The sequence below is a fragment of the Ooceraea biroi genome, chromosome 1 (assembly GCF_003672135.1).
Source record: "Ooceraea biroi isolate clonal line C1 chromosome 1, Obir_v5.4, whole genome shotgun sequence".
In the NCBI taxonomy this organism is placed as follows: domain Eukaryota; kingdom Metazoa; phylum Arthropoda; class Insecta; order Hymenoptera; family Formicidae; genus Ooceraea; species Ooceraea biroi.
Window position 1 is genome coordinate 1,257,083 of NC_039506.1, and position 18,954 is coordinate 1,276,036.

Sequence of the window (18,954 nt, forward strand, 5' to 3'; positions counted from 1 at the left end):
CAGTTTTGAGTGAAATGCAGGTTTCATTCAAGATTTTCCAGTTTTAATAGCGAAAGGATGTTGTTATACAAACAAAATAAATGATGTAAATTGTAAAATCCCTTGTATCGTAAATTTAAATTTAAATGTTGAGAAACTCATTTTAAAACGAGAAAGCCGAACAAGTTAAATCCAAGGTCACGTATGTGACAAGACAAACCGAATCTCTTGAAAAATTGTTCAATTTTCTCTTTATCGTCGCACGATCTTCATTGGTCCTTCATCGTAACTCGATCGCGCGACGACGTAAACGTCGTCACCTTCGGCCGTGGCACTCCCGAGATATCGATACAAGAATTCGCGCGACGAGAATGCGCGCGCGGCTGTCGACGTCGCGGGGGCGCGATTCGGCGCTGCGGAAACCGCCTTTAGGCCAGCCAGTCAATGACGTATCGTCCCCGCAGCCAGTAGCCGGTCGCGCTTTGATCAGCCAGTTAGCCAGCCACTGCGCGGTGAGAAATGTGGCAACGCCGCTCTTGAGGGGCCCGATTTAAAGATGGCCGCGCCGCGGTCGTCCGCTCGTCGTGTCGCGTCAACCTCGAGACGTTCTTCCGGGATTGTCGAGCTCGCTGAGTCAAATTGAACGACGGATCAGTCGACATCGGTGGTGCCTGCACGAGGATTCGACTGTGTACTCTGTCGCGAGCGGCGGATCACGCCGTACGATGATCTAACGTCATCGTAAGCGTACGTACGTCACCGGGCGAACATGAATTGTCATCAGATACTGAGCGGCGCCTGCAATGCGGGCGATCGCTGCTACGCCGTCGGCTCCGTCGAGGGAATCTCCTTCACGGTGAGTCTTCGTCCACGCCGTGACAATCGTCACGGTCGACGCGGCGCGGCGCGGCGCGATCAGCGACCAGCAACCGCCGCCGGATGATGTTTCGTAGAATTTCACGCACGACCAACTAGTCGGTATCCTCGCATTATGGAAGTCAGCTGATCGGATGACACTTGGATTAAGGCGTTGACTCGCGCTAACGGCGCGGGCCTCCGCTTACCCTTGAGGCCGCGACTTCCTTCACGAAACGCTATATATATAATATATATATATATATATATACACATTTATTCTTTTAATATTTCGTATGTTGTACTCGCGATGTATGTTGCATATTAATGTGCCAATCTTTTGTTGATACGTAACCATTAGGCTATTAAGAAACTTGGATTTTTAAGATACAAGCTATTAATGAGATTGATGAAAAAACAAAATTAACATCTAATCCAATTAATTTGGGAGCACAGATTGAGAACCAATTGTTTGTGACAAATGTTATACATATTTCATGTAGGCGTATGCTGCTGGCTGTAATATTGTGATTTTGGCCAACAATTTTGAACGAGTTCAGATAATCCCTGGAGCTGTACACAACTATATTAGAATCAGTTGTCTGGACTGCAGTACCGACACAGGAAAGATAGCTGCTGCTTATGAAAATCAAGTTTGCATATTTGAACCAACGCCGCTTATACACAGCACTTGCTCACATGTTTGTATTAATTTTTGCCTATATATTGTTAGACCTATATTTTGTTTAAAAAAATGTTTTTATTACTTTTTCCAACTTTTGGTGGTTCTTTAATGTTAAAGAATAATTTCTTAATTTTATAGCAATTGGAATACAGATGGGTTCAAACAGGAAGTCTGCAAACAGAATCAAACATCACCTCTCTGTCATGGAATTTAGAAGGCACAAGACTGTTAACAGGTGGCGAGTTGTTACAATTGTGGCATCAAAATATCATGCCGTTTCAAGAAGAGCACGGTAGGTTTATTTCTTCATGGTTTTTATATTTCATTAAGACGTGTAAATACACATGTCAACTAAATCTTGCGTAATTATGGGAAATTATTTTCAATTTGTACTAAAATGATAGTTTATGATAAAAGTGAAGTTCCATTAATGTGACATACAAGATTTCTCTTCATCTTTATACATCTCAACCTTATATGTTTTAATGTGCGTACATTTAACCTCTCGTGTCAGTTCGAAATATTAGAATTATCATTTTCTCGTTACTTGATGCAGCAATATTACCTACAGCTACAAAACCAAAAACATTACAAACAGAAGAAGCAAGCACTACTGGAAGCAATCATAATGTTACGGCAAACACTTCTCAGGATCGTGAGTTCATTCCTTTTGAGAATGAACGTATAGTGGTTGATGTTATTTGCATGCTAAAAGCTTTGCACTGCATTGTAATTTATTCTGAAAGGCAATCATCTGCATACTTTGCTCAATAGAGTGTCTTTTAAAACAAATGTGTTGCTTTAAGAAACATGATAAAATTCTTCAAAATATTCATAAATCATCCGTAATAATGTTGTGCTTGTATTTGATATTGCTACAATTTTTGCTTAATTTTTGCTTTATTTTACATATAATAGCTGCAAGTAATAATATCAATATATTGATACCAACGCTTAGTTATTTTTATGCTTGCTACATTTGACATTTCAAGTCACGCAATTTGCTATTACATAATATGAGGACATGTTATTTTATTCTAAAACACGGAGATTTTCTACAAATAGAGAATGAGCATAGAACATTTCTCGCATCTCTAATTTACTTGGGCATTAAGTACAAGCTTCTTTCATTCCATGTTCCAGATATATGCATTTTGTTGTATCTAAAAAAACTGTGATGCATGTTAATACATAAATTTGCTTCTTCACAGCTGGTACGGTAACGTTTTCGATTGGAGGAGAAGCTGAGAGCCCCGGACCTGGAGACACATCCAATGATCCAGGCGGATGGAACTGTGTATGGAAATGTCGTACGGCCACACCAGTCCATCTTATGAGTTTCAGTCCTGATGGTACTCTATTCGCAACAACAGGAATGAATGATAGATTGGTTAAAATATGGTTCGAGAATAAACAATGTACGTGTCGGTCAATTCAGATAGATAAACTAATCGCTTTTCTATATTCGTGGCTAGTCATTATCAAAGCTTATTTTTTTGCTTCTAGTATTTCCAGCAAGAAGTATAGATCATACAAATTTCTGTCAGTCCGTGAGTAACGACAATTATAGTTTCGTTTATGTTGCACACCCACGTGCAGTAACTCATCTCTCCTGGCGCAAGACAAGTAAATACATGCCGAAGTAAGTAACACATTAATATAATTTCTTCTTGATGACAGAATCAGAATAAAAAAAAAAGTATTATGCGCTATATAATGAAACTTTCTTTTAATTTTAAAAGTACTATTTTTTTCTATATTATAACAAAACAATTATGCAATAATCGTTATATACATATATACTACATGTATGTGTATGTGTATATATATATGGAAGAAAGAAATGATATTTATTTTATGAATAAATCATTTTCCTTTGTCATAAATTAGAGGCTCCGTATCCAATATGCTGGTCACCTCGTGTCGTGACAATATCTGCCGAGTGTGGGCAGAGACGATACCTCCCGAGATCGAAGGTTTAGCTAATATGAGCCAGTTTGAAGGTTCCGATAGGCATGGTCATCATGGAAAACATCGTCATCATAACATGCACAAGCACCGATTTATGCAACGTCTCAAGCACATGAAGTATGAAAAAAAAAATATATATATATATATATGTCTTATCTGCACTTAATTTATCTTCTACTTTTCTGATACTTGTCAAAGAGTCTCGTGAAATATAGAATGATACATAAAGTCTCTGTTTGTAGAACGTGTTTTCATATTCGACGACATGCCAAGCAGCAACATCAAGCTGGACATACGCTGGCACCGACTCTACCAACTCTCCCATCTACGTATTCTGTACATGATTTTCATAATAATTATCAAACCTCTGGTCATTATCCGGGAATGCATTTTCACTTAGCAGCTAGCATCAATGCAGAAACTGGTACAGTATTTAATGCATTCTATGACGCATGAAGTAGCGTATAAAGTTTTTGTTTTTATTTACATTAGCATCGCATTTTTCTTTTAATATTACTGAAATATTGGTAATCGTCAGTGGATAGTATACGTTCATGTTATAGATATACCGCTAGTACCAAGCCTAATTACCGGAGATCCTGAAAGAGAACCGAATTTTATCTTACACTGGCTAAATAATAAAGAAATGCACTTCACCATGCAAGCCGAGAACATATTGCAGGAGTTAACGCGTAAGGTAGTGGAGAAGGAGGAAGGTTTACAGCACCAGGATGCTGAACACGTGGAACATGATTCCGAGGATGAGTGTACGAGTGAGTGTTGAATTTACACGAATCATTGCGTGTTTTACTCTAAGAATTAAAGAAAAGAATTAATAATAATAATAATGTGCTCTTCAGAAAAGGGAGTTCGGCTGCAAACGCAAGCCCAAAAGCAAGTCGTCGGTGGACGATCAATGAGCCAAGAAGATCACAGTAGTGATGAACATCACACCGCACATACTACCTCATCTCATCACAGTCTGGTACACAGCGTGCATTCTCATCCAAGTCTTAGGTAAATCTGCAAGCTATTCCTTCTGCACGCCAACTATCATATCGATACGTGATTAATTATTGAAAAAATTTTTTTATTAAAAAAAATGAAGATTTTCACATTATAATTCCCTGTGTTGCAGCAATACAACTTCCATCAATTCCATAGCAACAGATGCAACGTCCACCATGAACCATGCACCAGACTCACTGGATACGAAAATAGAAACGCTGTTACGCGATTGGCATCATAATCCGGACTTGCTATTCTCGATACATCCGATAGACGGCAGTTTTTTGATCTGGCACATTGAATGGCTGGACGAATATCATCCGGATCCTCCGACAAGCGCAAATCTCATTTTCCACTCGTATTCCGAACGCGTTCCCGCTCGGCGATGCGTCAACAATGAGTCACAATGTGTCGATGTACTCTCACAACACCGGTGGGCCCTTGCTGAATATCCGCGAAGTCGCGAAATCGTCGTCGAGCCGGCCGATCCCAGCGAAGTCGCAACGCCTTTACCTAGTCTTATAGAACAAGATGAGGAGCAATCCACTCTGACTTCGAAGACGGGTCAGGAATTATTGAAAAATCTGGAGAACGCGAACGATCAGAATCAAACGAAAACTGAAGGCAGCGCATTAGAGAGCAATAAAAATGGGCAGGATGCAGATCTGTTGGCTCATCCTAGTCCGATTGTTTCGATGGTGTCGAAGCACTCCAATGGCACTCTGAATTTATGGCAGTTGACGTTCGCGGATAAACGAAATTCTCACAAGTTTCTGAGCATAGGCCACGCGTGCAGGGTTCGGGCACCGTTTCCGCGTGAACGATATCACTTGTCATCCCGTTCTGCTCTGCTCGTAACGACCTCCCATCATAACATACCGGAATTTTCCGGTACACAGTCCTCAGAGTCTATCGAGACCGTGAGCGGCAGCAAACACGATACCTGTAAGGGTAAAGACATCATGTCGCCTACTGGCTTTTGCAGCGAATTGATATTGTGGCGAGTAGACGCCGTGGGACCTCTGTCAAAGAGCGGCGGAGTTTCCGAATTGGCGCGTATCAACTCGCCCGAAATATCGGCATTCAGTAATGTAGCTTGGATCCCGACATTATTGCGAGCAGACACTGGGAAACTTGTCTAACTCGCCAGTGCCTGCTTCGTAGCCAGCGACGGGGGAGTGCCTAAGGGTCTACCAGGCTGTCATCGATGCAGAACGTTACTGGCGGAAAGTATCGATCAGCGAAAGAGAAGTAGAATGATGGATTCGATGGCCAGTCTTTCGACGGACATGTGTCGGACGACGGCATCAGGCACTCCATCCACGACAGAATAAAAATAGTGTCACAACAGTCGACCGCAAGACCGGGATGCGTTATACAGCTGGACGCTATTGCCGACGCCACGCACGATTGGCAGAACACGCAGTTTCTTCATGTCTTTCAAGAACAACTGATCACCGGTGAGAGAAACGATGAGAAGCTACCTGGCGTCGACACGTCGTCCAACGATTTGGGGCTGATGGAATCGACATTAGATGCCATGGTGGATTTACAACAGTCGGCGATCTTCGAGGAGCCGTTCTACATAGTGGTTCTCGAACGTACGCAACAGGGCACTACCGTGCATATGTGGCGACTGGTGATAGCGTCGCAACCGGAAAGTACTGGCTTATCGGGTTCGATGATGTACGTAACCGGATTCCCATTTGGTCCAGGACGAGGACGACGAAGGTACACCTGGTAGACTGGGCACGAAGGCAGACGATCACGTAGAACTAGTCCAGACTGGCGGTCGGAGTCGACGTGAAAGCCAGGCCGATTTCGATTCCGACATTTCTCCCCCGTCGCCATCAGAGTCATGTTCTTATCACCACTACGAAAGTTTGCACGCAGGAATTGCCGTTACCTGACGGAGTTGAGGTATTCATGCCGCACCTGCTGCGGGACTTTGAGTAGCTCGTCGATTTATCCGCCTGTTTTGCGCCATACATTATTGTAACAGCGTGCAGCGACAGCAGTGCGCTTTTGGAAGTGTAAAGTACAAAGAAGCCGGACGACAAGCTAGATTAAGAGTGGGTGCGAATGGGAGATGACGAGGAAAGATCAGGAATCCACTATCGACATCACCGGCCAGCCGTTGAACATAAGCGCGGCCTACAGTGGGCGCATCGCCTGCGCTTACAAGTATGGAAAGTCGTTTACGCGTCCTACGAAAAACGATCCGGATTCGCGCTACGTGAACCTCTGTGTCGCCATATACGAGTGCGAGAGCACGGGCGGCAGCGAGTGGATCCTCGAGGACACGATCCACCTGAAAAATATCCATCTACCGAGAATACCAGTCGATCAGCATCTGGATCTCAGTTATTTGTACGACAGTAGATTTTTGCAAAAGAAACAGCGGCTCACTCAGGTGTTGCAGACTCTCAGCCACGAGGATATACGGTCCTCGAGAAACGGGGAAAACGGCGATTCAACGAAAGCGAACGCTGGCTTATTAGCAGTTCCGTCGTTCAGTACTCTGCAATCTTTACGCAAGTCGATCATAGAGAATGGTAACACATGTCCGCTCACGCAGAAGCATCTGGTACAGCTTGATTGGGTCTCGAAAGAAGATGGTTCGCATATTTTGACCGTGGGCGTCGGGTCCAAGATCATGCTATTCACTCCTGTATGTTCGGATTTGGCGCAAGCTAATATGAAGGCAATGAAGGAATCTCAGAGTAACAATAGACCGATATTGAGAAAGACCTCATCACTGGCTCAACCACAATTCGTTGATGAGATTCGGTGGATGAAGTTGCGCAAGATCGAACTGATGACGGCGGACGGCCTACCACCCCTGCCTATGCAGATATCCTGGGTACGCGATGGCATCCTGGTTGTAGGCATGGATTCCGAGATGCACGTGTACTCGCAGTGGAAGCCGAATCCGAAGAACGATTGCTTCCACTCGAATCTGCAGCATCAAGAGTCCGATGAGTTTCAGGCGAGTCGCAACTTACGCGACGAGGATCTGCGCACATTAGCACACGAGACGTCTCAACGGCGATTGGCGAATGTGTCTTCCATGCCGCATCTGTCGCGCGTTAGCAGCATCAATCTGACGATGTTGGACGCTAAGAAGAAACGCGGTATACAAACTGAAAACTTGAGTTTCGACTACATGCCGGATTACGGATTGTTCGAGGCATCACGGATAGCTTGCCCGGTTTTGCCACAGTATCATCCCAAGCAGTTGATGGAGCTGCTAAACTCAGGGAAGATCAGATGGGTGAAGGCTATATTGGCGCATTTGGTGCGATGTATAGGCAGCTCCTGTTCCCTACGGGCGGATGATGAAAACCTAGTGAAACAGCGCAGTGGATGGTCACGATCGAGGACAATGTCGGTAAGTTACGTGGGCACAACGTCGCCGCTCGAACCAAGGGGCTCAACTACGCAAATCCCGGAGGAATTGACGCTGGATTACGCAGAGATCACGTCCATCTCCCCGCTTCCATTGTGGACCCTACTGATGGCCGATAAAGAAACCAATCTGCCCCATCAGCAGAACGAGGACAAGCACGATTACAACGAATTATTCGACAGTAATGTGGACGAGGGAGAATCGTTGGACGATATGTTAGACGAGGATTATGAGCGTTCGCGGCAAAAGGATAGACGATCTTCGGTGCCAGAAAGGCAAGGAATATCCCACTTCGGTCCTAGGCAGGGCAGACTGTTGTCGCGTCTCTTGACTCACACTCATCTCCCAGGATTGTCTAGTCTCGATCAGATGCATCTGCTCGCCCTGGCGGACACCGTGTCGACGTGCAACGTCGATTTCGCAGAAAGATTCGCAATTGACGCGGCAAAAAACGCGATCGCCAAAGAGAATCTAACGGGTATTCCGGACGGCGAAACTGTCTCTACCGATTCGTTGGATGACTGCGGCCTCAGATTCCTGTTGGCAATGAAGCACTATAATTATCTGATACGCTGTCTGCCGCTGGCGCAAAGAGCGCAATTTCAGAAACAGGGTATAGCATCGAACAATCTCGTGTGGGCGTTCCATTCCGAATCTGAGGAAGAGTTGCTGGGATTAATACCTTCTTATGCCAAAGGTCAACCAAAGTGGTCCGTGCTGAAGGAACTCGGCGTGGGCTGGTGGATCAAGAGTAATACGGTGCTTAAAAAATGCGTAGAAAAAATAGCGAAAGCTGCTTTCCAGCATAAGCAGGATCCTTTAGACGCGGCAATCTATTACTTAGCGATGAAAAAGAAGAATTTAGTATGGGGTCTGTTTAGAAATAAACGGGACGACAGGATGACGACCTTTTTCTCAAATAATTTCGCCGAAAACCGGTGGAGGAAGGCGGCTCTGAAGAATGCTTTCGCTCTGCTTGGAAAGCAACGATTTGAACATGCGGCGGCGTTCTTTTTGCTAGCTGGTGCGCTAAAGGACGCTATCGATGTGTGCTTGAGTAAACTTAACGACATTCAGCTCGCGATGGTAATAGCCCGGCTTTACGAAAACGATACGTCGTCGCCTAACATGAGAAGATTGTTGTACGAGGAGATCCTAGGCTGCGACAAAGATGGACAAAATCAAGATATGAGCAAGGTACATCCTGATCCTTTCTTGCGTAGTATGGCCCTATGGATTTTAAAGGATCATTCCGGTTCGCTTAACACTTTACTTCTGACCAATGTCGGTCACATGCATCCACAATATAACGATGAGTCTGACAAACCGGAGGGAACGACGGGTAAGTAGTCGATCCGTTGCACATTTTTGCGTGCATGGAATGCTCTGATAAAAGTTTTATTTTTCATCTTTTTATTTTCAGCGAATCCAAATGTTTTCAATTTCTACGTTTATCTTCGTACACATCCATTACTAATCAGACAATACATTGCGGTCACCGCGCAAGATAAGAAGAAGGGACATTCAGTAGTGATATCGGGCTTCAGTTACGGCACGGAGACGAAGAGTCAACCAGACAAACAATTAATGTTAGAAGACACCATTACTCCGTTGGAAAGGCAGCTGTACTTTACAACAGCACACGCACACTTTAAGGCTGGCTGTCCAGCTCTCGCTCTTGAGGTTTTGTCCAAACTACCAAATAAAGTAATGGATACAAATGGCGAGGATTCTCCTAGTGAGTGAATGTGAATGTATATGTTGATAGGTTTACATGCTTGACATGAATAAGTTGTAAATTCGGAACTTTCTATTTCACCAGGCTTACTAAGCAGTCCAAATAAGTCCAAAGCTCAGGATACTCAAATAGATACCGGTATTATTAACTGGGGAAATACATCAAATGGAATAAACGACAATAAAGGTATATATAGAAGCGTTTTAAACGAAGTATGTTAAGAGTTTATTAAAATTACAAAATATTTGCAGAAACAGCCACCGCTGTAGATTGGGGTACGCCGTCATTTGACTGGTCTCAGAGTACTAAGCGCATGGAAGAGGATAAACTAGAATTAAACTGGGACGATGATGAAGTGGGCGAAAGCGAGGACATCGATAGTCCTCCCATGAGCATGAAACTCGACAAGAAAAAAGAGGATAAAATAGAGCATAAAACAGAGGATGATAACAGTAAGAACCTGTTTCTTACTGCAAATTTTATTCGATTTAATTTGTTTTTGTAATTTAATTGTGCAGTTAATGGAAATGATCAAAATTTTAGAAGACGCGGCAAAGTCAGCTGGTCAATTGGACATTATGGCACAGCAATTGAAATTCGTTGCTTGCTTGAAGATCTTAATGGAGGAACTGTCTACGTTAGCAACAGGTTTTGAGGTGGACGGTGGTCAATTGCGATATCAATTGTATGTGTGGTTGGAGCGAGAGGTTGATGCACTGAGACAGCTTTGCAGCTATAGCACTAACGCAGATGGAGATGTGAACAACGCATCAGAGTGTAATCTTTTTTTTTATTTTTCATACATAACTATTGTGTAATGTATAGTAAAGATTTTGAAAATTAGAATATATAAATTCTTAATATTAAGAATTTATCATAATAGAAAAATAACTGTTTTAGATGAAGGTGGTATGGTTGATGATGTTCCTCCATACAAACCTGGTGAGCAACCAACATTACATCAGATACTAGTGGCAGAAAAATTGGACTTTGAAGCTAAAGTACAGAGAGCTGCTAAAAGAAAGAAATGGCTGAAAGGTGAATTATATTAAATTTATATTATTAATTTTTTATGTAAACAACTGTGTGTACAACAAAATTAATAAATATTTTATAACTTTCAGCTAACGAAACGTTATTGAGGACACTGTTATCATACTGTTCGTTGCATGGTGCATCGGGTGGAGGCCTAGCATCAGTAAGAATGGAATTGGTGCTTTTGCTACAGGAATTGCAACAGGAGAAGACTCAACAACAATTGCTCAGTCCCCTTCCTTTCCCCACTACGTTACCTCTGTTAAGCGCCAGTGTTGCTTGCAATAAGACCGTCGTGGCTGATCCGGTTCGACACTTGCAGGTTTGTCAGAAAACTTCCACCTTTTTTTTATTAGTTTCGATATTTATTACATTATGTTCCTTTATTCCTTGCAGTCTCACGCACATGATATGCTGCAAACATTGGTAGAACTGCGCAATCCGCCGATGCCTAATAGAAACACGCACTACTGTGAAGTATTTATTATGAGGGACTTAGCGGTGGCGCTTAGCGCTTGTATTTATCAGTCGCTCTGTGACTCGGATACGTTCGTTATGAAACATCATCAGCCGGAAAGGTAAGTCACAATGTTTGTTTCGTGGTCAAGTCAATTTATTAATTATTGTATGCACTGCAATTTACATGTTAATTGTTTCTTAGTTTCCCGGCTGTTGCCGAAGTGGAAACGTTCTCGGGTGGCCATTTAGTTGCCTCGAACAGATATCACCGACGATATTCGACAGACGATGGTGTATGCATAACTACGTCGCCTTCTAAGTGGCCAGGAGTCACAAATTTGCGCGCATTGCTAGCTAGGGAGAAAGACGAAGACACCCCGAAGCTGAACATTTTGCTCTGCGAGGCTTTCGTGGCGACGTACATGAGCCTTTTTATCTACGCTTTGTCCAGTTGCGATAGCCATATCTTGTACAGACTAGTAGGACAACACTTTGACAATAATACATGGTCCTGCCTCTTTGGCGGTGGAGTCAAGAAATTGTTGCGCGTAGCAAGTACTAGTAGCCAGGTACGAGCATTTTTTAACGTGAGTTTCGCATTCGAAATGTCTGAATTTTCTTATTCTTATTTTTGTGCCTCTTTGTAGGGCGGTAGTACGACTAACATCGAACGGGGCGATAGCGTAGCGAGCGAGATCCAAAGCACCGCCAGCGGCGTATGGAACACCATGACGTCATTGACTAAACAGCGCGTCAAGCTTAACATGAAGCTGTTGGGGCCATTTACGGGACAACAACCGAATATGAAGGAAGATAAACCTACGTACAGAGAACAATTTGTTTCGCCCCAAATGAGCATGATTTCTTATTTTCTCATGAAGGTTGGATATCTACGGGCTTCTCATGAAGGAAAGACTACATCTCTAGTTTACGGCCAATAAAACTCTGTATATCATTCTTCCAGCCACGCATAGAGACCGAATACGCGGACGAAATTGATTATGATTCCTCTGATTCTGCGGTCTCGGACTTGGATTCTACAGACGACGAGGAGGACGTATTCGATACGAATACAAAGCCAAAGAGCAAACCAAAGGATAATACAGAACATAGCAATTCTAATTCGTACAGTTGGAGCGTTATGAGATTAGCAATAGTTAAAATACTACAACAACAATTGCAAGATTTTCTGACTGTCGCCGGCATAGAAATGCAAGGTATGAATTGTCTCTTAACACGTTAACTGCCATATCGAGATACATGAACCAGTACAAGAACTGTGTAACACGTCGCGCCGGATTATTTGGACCAACTTTCGTATTAAAAATCGAGAAAATATATTTAATATAATTTATAGAATTTCTAAAGTTTGACAAAGCAAAAGAAGCAAATTTAAAGTAAAACTTCATAGGAAAATGTAATTTTCGTTTGCGAGATGATATATTTTGAGAATAAAGAAATGTATAAAAATTAAAATTTATAAATATTTCTATATTTATAAAATTTATGCGGTTCGTATTACGTGATTTTATAGAACCTATCCTCCGCATTGTACTTTCTCAATTTTTATTTTATGCTATTAATAAATACGTATAAATTTTATTGTAGAATTACCTGTAAGTAGTCCACTAATCCACGGTACACTGGGCATTGTTGCACAGTGGCAAGATTCCTTACGCGAAGAATTGGAACTTAAGGGTCCACCAGCAGCGACTTACATACCTGGCTGTGCACCAGATCCTTCTCCTACACCTGGAAAGCCAGCGATTCATAAGTATCGATCCTTATTGGAAAAAGGAAACACACCCTTTAAGTAAGTATGCAAAGCCATTTTCCGTTAAAATGAGATAAGGATCAGAAGAGAGGAACGTTTTTGATGATTTCAGCACACGATTGGCGTCTGCAGCACCTGCCAATCGCTTATGGTGTTACCTAGTTAGACAGGAATTGGTACAAGATATTTTCATTCGCGCAGTGTTTGGCAAACGAAGATCCCTGTCAACAATACTTGAAAGTGCCCAATCGATCGTTGACGGTGTACATCGAGGAACTGGAGAGGATAAGGGTAGTGACAGTGGTACTACAAGCTTGCCAGAACCAGTTAGAATTATTCACAAAGAACAAGATAGCATCAGTGCCTTCTGTCTTAATCAGGTTTTTGCTCTTACTCTTTTTTTTTTAGCTATAATAATTATGTGTAATCACCAATGAAATTTGTAAAACAGATCATTAAATTTATTAAATCGTGGTAAATATAAAATATTTTGTCTAAATAATATTTGTTTGGTAAGCTAATATTATGATTGATAACTTTGTATGTGCGTCTAGGTAAATCCAGGTTTAATGGCCCTTGCTACACCACGGGAAGTGCAAGAAATGAACATTTCCTTGCTCCTAGAACTTCCATCGTGGCTGGAAGATGAATGTGAATTCGATATTATTAACTTGAATAAGCAACCTGATCCAGAACCTGTACAGCCAACCAGTTTCTTAGTCATACAAGTATAACATCTAACAATATTTCATACTAGCATAATGATAATACATTTTATCTTATACGCACTACTATTTACAGACAGCAGCAGATCGTCCGTTGCTGGCACAGAGTCCTCAGACGAACAGTCCTCAGCCTCACTCAGGTATAGCCAGTCAAAGTGGACGTGGCGCGAGCGTGGTGAGTTTCCGTTATATTATAATTTATATAGTAATAATATCAAAAATCGCGCGTCTTATTTTCAAGATTTTCCTTATTTGTTTTCAATGGGAGGTACATAAGTATATAGATTTTATATTTACAATAAATAAAATCCATGAACAAACATATGACAAATTTAATCTTGTATATTAATTAATTTTGTAAATATAACTAAAATTATACATTTGTGTAAAAAACTAATATTTACTTCACTTTTTATTTTTTTCTATATATTTTTATCTATATATTTGCGCGTTACATTCGTAATTCGATACAATACCCATTGAATGCTAAGTTCGTCTTAAGCTAAGTAAAACAAAACGCATTTCACTTTTCCTGTGTGTTATACTGATTTTATTTATATATATATATATTTTCTTTTTATTTTTTGTCATTATATGCCACGAGCAGAAACATGATTTGCTTTTTTTAGTGTGTATATCACTATGTATCGTTTTAATATGTGTGCGTGCGTGAGTGTAAAAAATGTACAATTAATCACTATCATACTAGAAGTATTTAACGAAAATAATTAATTCACACGCAGGAAGCTTAATCCTAACTGACAAAATATTTGTAATACTTACAAGATTAGCGACAAAAGCTTTGAGCATCTAATAACGAGAGTTTCCCACCAACGTAGGAAATTATGAGAAGCTTTTAACAAGTTTTTAATAATGAGGGTATAGTGATTTAAGCGCAAGACGTGTACTGTCAGTATATATTCTAAAAATCCTATGTGTATCAAATCCCTGTAATGCATATACATTGTACATTTGTATGACATTCACCTAGGTAACGAGTTTTTGTTTGTAAGAACATTTTATTTCATCTTTGTGACTCGAAAATGATATATATTGTGGATTATTAGACGGTACTCGGGTAATTACAATCAAAATGATACGAGTACAAGAGCAGCATCTCGCATCAGACAGGAAAAAGCTATGTCTATAAATGAATCATTCACATTGCATGATATATATCGAGACTAAAGTGTGCACTGTGTCTCACGTATCAGGCTGCGGTTAAATTCAAGGCTTGTTCGCGTCTTGTGCGGCAAATGTTGAAAGTATATTTATATTTTTAAATATCTAAAATTAAGAAAGAACAAGAAACACTTATCGACAACCTGCAACACAGGTGATTACCTTTCTTTCAATCAGACAAATTTGTATCTAGCGTTTGCTAATTGGAATAAATAGCGATTACATATGTTACATACATTTTAATAATCATAAAGAGAAAACGCATTGGCGAGACAAGTCTTGTAAACCGCAAATGTGGTGTACTGGGTTAGGGTAGCACAAGTGGTGACGGAGACAATGTTGCTTGTTCAATGCTTGCCTAACATCTAACTCGGTCTGCGTCACTGAACTGGCGGCTCATTCGCTCGCTCAGATGAAGGGGATGCCTGCTTTTCCTGGCTCCCACGACCTGCGTTTCTGTCAATTTGTTGCTGATAGGAGCAAACACTTGTTAAAGCCGGTGAGATTTACATGTAACAGACCCTAGTTCTAGTGCAAATTTCATGTTTAACTTTTTTCGGCAACATCAGATATCTGATTTATAATATGCAAATGGTTGATATGAAAATTTCATATGCGGTGATACGTCATGTATCGTTACTTGTATCATCGGAATTATTTCAAAAGTACAAATTGCATTAAAAAATCACTTTGCATTTTTACGATTCTTTACGTATATTGCGAATCAGATATCATAAATTTCAAGAAGATCTTATACAGTTCAATCGTAAGGCCTGTTTTTAGAAATACATAGTCGTTATCGTTATCATTTCTAAGAGTTCGTAGCGATTATGCACAATGTATTGATTTGTATTTTTCTTTGCTTATATTATCGATATTATCGATGCAATAGTGCGATACGACGGTTTTACAAGAGTATCGACGTATCTTCGATGACATTAGCAAATATGGTGTTTTATTTGCTCCCCTGATTCTTTATAGATGTTATTTCTAATTTGCTATGTGGAAACTCACTGTCCTTATCATGAACATTACATCAATATCAAGTGAACATGTTTGTAATGTGGGTATCCAGTGCATGTATTAATGTTTAAACTTTTCAATCTTATTTGACTAACTGTAGATATAACTCTCGCAGGTAATATGTTCAATTTTCGATAATATCATACTTCTCATATTTTTCTTACGAAAATCATAATATTTTAATATGCAAAGATTTATTAATGTTTCATTGTCTAAACCTCGCATTCACATTTATGTTTATGTTCACACATTAATTAAACATCCACAAAACGCTTACTATAAAGATAAACATTACAACAGCTAGTTCTGTGAGCTGATGTGAAAAGCAGTTCAGCCGAATATTAATTGCACATTATTTTAATCGGAAACCTGTTGCGATGTTCAACGCATGTTAAATGTTCATTATACAGCTCTATTAAACCTATCTTGCATCGAAATGATACCCAACATTATTTCCTAATATTGCTAAATGTTTTTATAAAACTGTATTTAATTCTGCTAAAATATATAAATGTACATATCTCGATCTGAAATCTTTTCGCTCACAGATTCAATCAATTTAATCGACTGAATTTATTCCGACAGATTCTGAAGCACAAAATCGATGGAATTAGAAGAATTTCTTCACATCCGCTTTTACCGCTTTGTGAGTATTTTTCTATCAAATGTTTTAATGCAAGACTTTTATGATCATGTATTTTAATGTAGCCAAAGGAAAGATCTTTTTTTGAGTTGACATATCTCAATCTCGAATATTTCTTCGTTTGATTATCGCGTACTAAGATTCAGTAAGTAATAACGTTTCTATTCTTTTTCCATATCGTCGACATCAGATTTAACCGGATCACAAGATGGCTCTGTGTCGTTATGGGAATGGGGACACCAGACAGCTGTCGCTACTCCAAGAGCGCCTGGAACCTTCGCTAAAGTGACCCGCGTGCGATTTTCTCAACACGGCAACAAATTCGGCGTGGCCGATTCCGATGGTCATCTGAGTCTATTTCAAGTTGCCTGCCGCGAAGGAACGGCTCGACCATTCTTCGTAAGAATCTTGTTCAATATTGAACGTATCACTCGATACATTCGCTCACGATGACGTTATCGAATCTCTATTTTAGACGTATCAATGCCACAGTAAAGTGACCTCGGACTTTGTCTTCCTCGGCGCGTGCAGTCTCGTAGCCACCGCAGGTCACGGCTCGGAAGGCCGGAATGTAGCATTGTGGGACACACTGCTTCCACAAAACAAGTCTCTTGTACAAGGTATGAGGGCCACTTCAACCAAACTCCGGTTAATTTAATCGTCGATTAACTTACAGGGCGATCAACATAAAACTTATATTATTTATACGAGAATTATATTATTAGAGATTTTTATGTTGATCGCCCTGTAAGTTAATCGACGATTAAATTAACCGGCGTTTGGTTGAAGTGGCCCTGAATATCAAAAAATGATTTTGATTACTAACGGATGATATCGGCCTTCTTCTGGTAATCGTGATCGAATTAGTGGTATTTCATGTTTCAGGCTTCATGTGTCATGAACAAGGAGCGAGTGCGTTAATACTGGCGCCGCAGCATCAATTGCTGATCAGCGGCGGCAAGAAGGGTGACATTAACATATTCGATGTGCGACAGCGGCAACAAAGGCACAGGTTCCAAGCGCACGAATCGGCTATAAAGTGTTTAGCGCTTGATCCACACGAGGAATTTTTCGTCAGTGGAGCAGGTGATGGTGACATTAAGGTACGACGATTTGTTTTTATAAGCGTTTGAAAAAAGTTTACAACATGCATCATTCGCCGATAACAAACGATATCGAATATTTTATTCGTAGATATGGGGGTTGACCGTCCATTCCCTCTTGTACTCATTTCCTGGTGAGCATCCACGGTCCAGCTTCTTCAAGAACATAGGACAGGTATGATGATCCGCGATTCGTTGAAGTAAACGAAGTAGCTACATGATGATTACATGATGATTTTCTCGCCAGGGTGTTACCCAGTTACACGTGGACTCCGCGGGTCGACTGTTCTCATGCGGAGCGGATGGTTCGATGAAAGTCCGTCAACTGCCAGAACGCGATTGTGTAGTACAAGCGCTTTATTAGGGTTAAAAAAAATGGAGGGAGATGATAAGAGAAATTAATAAACCGTGTAATTATGTTATTTAAGAGAGCCGATATTTATTGATTATATACACACACACACACACACACACACACAACACGAATTGTTAAAAAGAAATCTACGCAATTCTCATCGCTGTTGTACGATATACTACTCTTACATACAGACCGTGCAAACGATGCGGTATCCTTTTGCATGGCTAGTGTGTTGTGACAAGCTAATTGAATGTTATTTATAAAAATTATATATATATATCGTTTTGTCAAGTACTACTTTACGACACGGTAAGGTAAAAAGTTCCGCACGAATATTGTTGTTGTTTAAAACTGAAGCTCTTACATAGTCCAAACATAGCAAAGTTGTAATCTTAGAACGATAAACGACTCAAAATGTTTCCCGGTCTAAAGGAAAAAAAAAGAAAGAAAGAAACCAAAGCAGCGAAAAATACAAATATACGAACCGTAGTAAACCGAAAACGAATGCGATATTTAGAACGGCTGTATTTTCCCTAAAGTGTATTTCGTATATGAGGCAGCATATGTATTGCTAATGATCATTCCTTTCTCATGAAAGTAATATTAAACAATTCGAGATAAATGATATGTAATCTACGTACCTTCATATTTTAATATGTAATATATATATATATATTTATAAATCAGTTAATGATTCTACTGTTTATAGCGGCAGATAATTTAAAGACGATTTAGCTGATCTTTATAGTAGCTATTGACTAATAAAACGAGATATTTCTTTATGCTACAGAGATATTGCGATTTCTGTGTATTATTTGTTGAACTAGAGACAATGTGTGCAATGTAAGTTATTGTTCTACAATTACAGTTCGATGAATTGGTTCAAACAAATCCTTATAACGTGTATTTGAAATACCTCCTTTCTCATTGTCGCCATTCTATAACGTGATGCAATATTATCCGTAAGGCACGCGAAAGGATATTGCCGATGGGCAATTTCTGAATAA

General features: G+C 40.5%; 1 pseudogene; it reads left to right on the forward strand.

Annotated features, from left to right (window-relative positions):
* Positions 1–406: 406 nt before the first annotated feature.
* Positions 407–18,738, forward strand: LOC113562618 (annotated as a pseudogene).
* Positions 18,739–18,954: the final 216 nt, after the last annotated feature.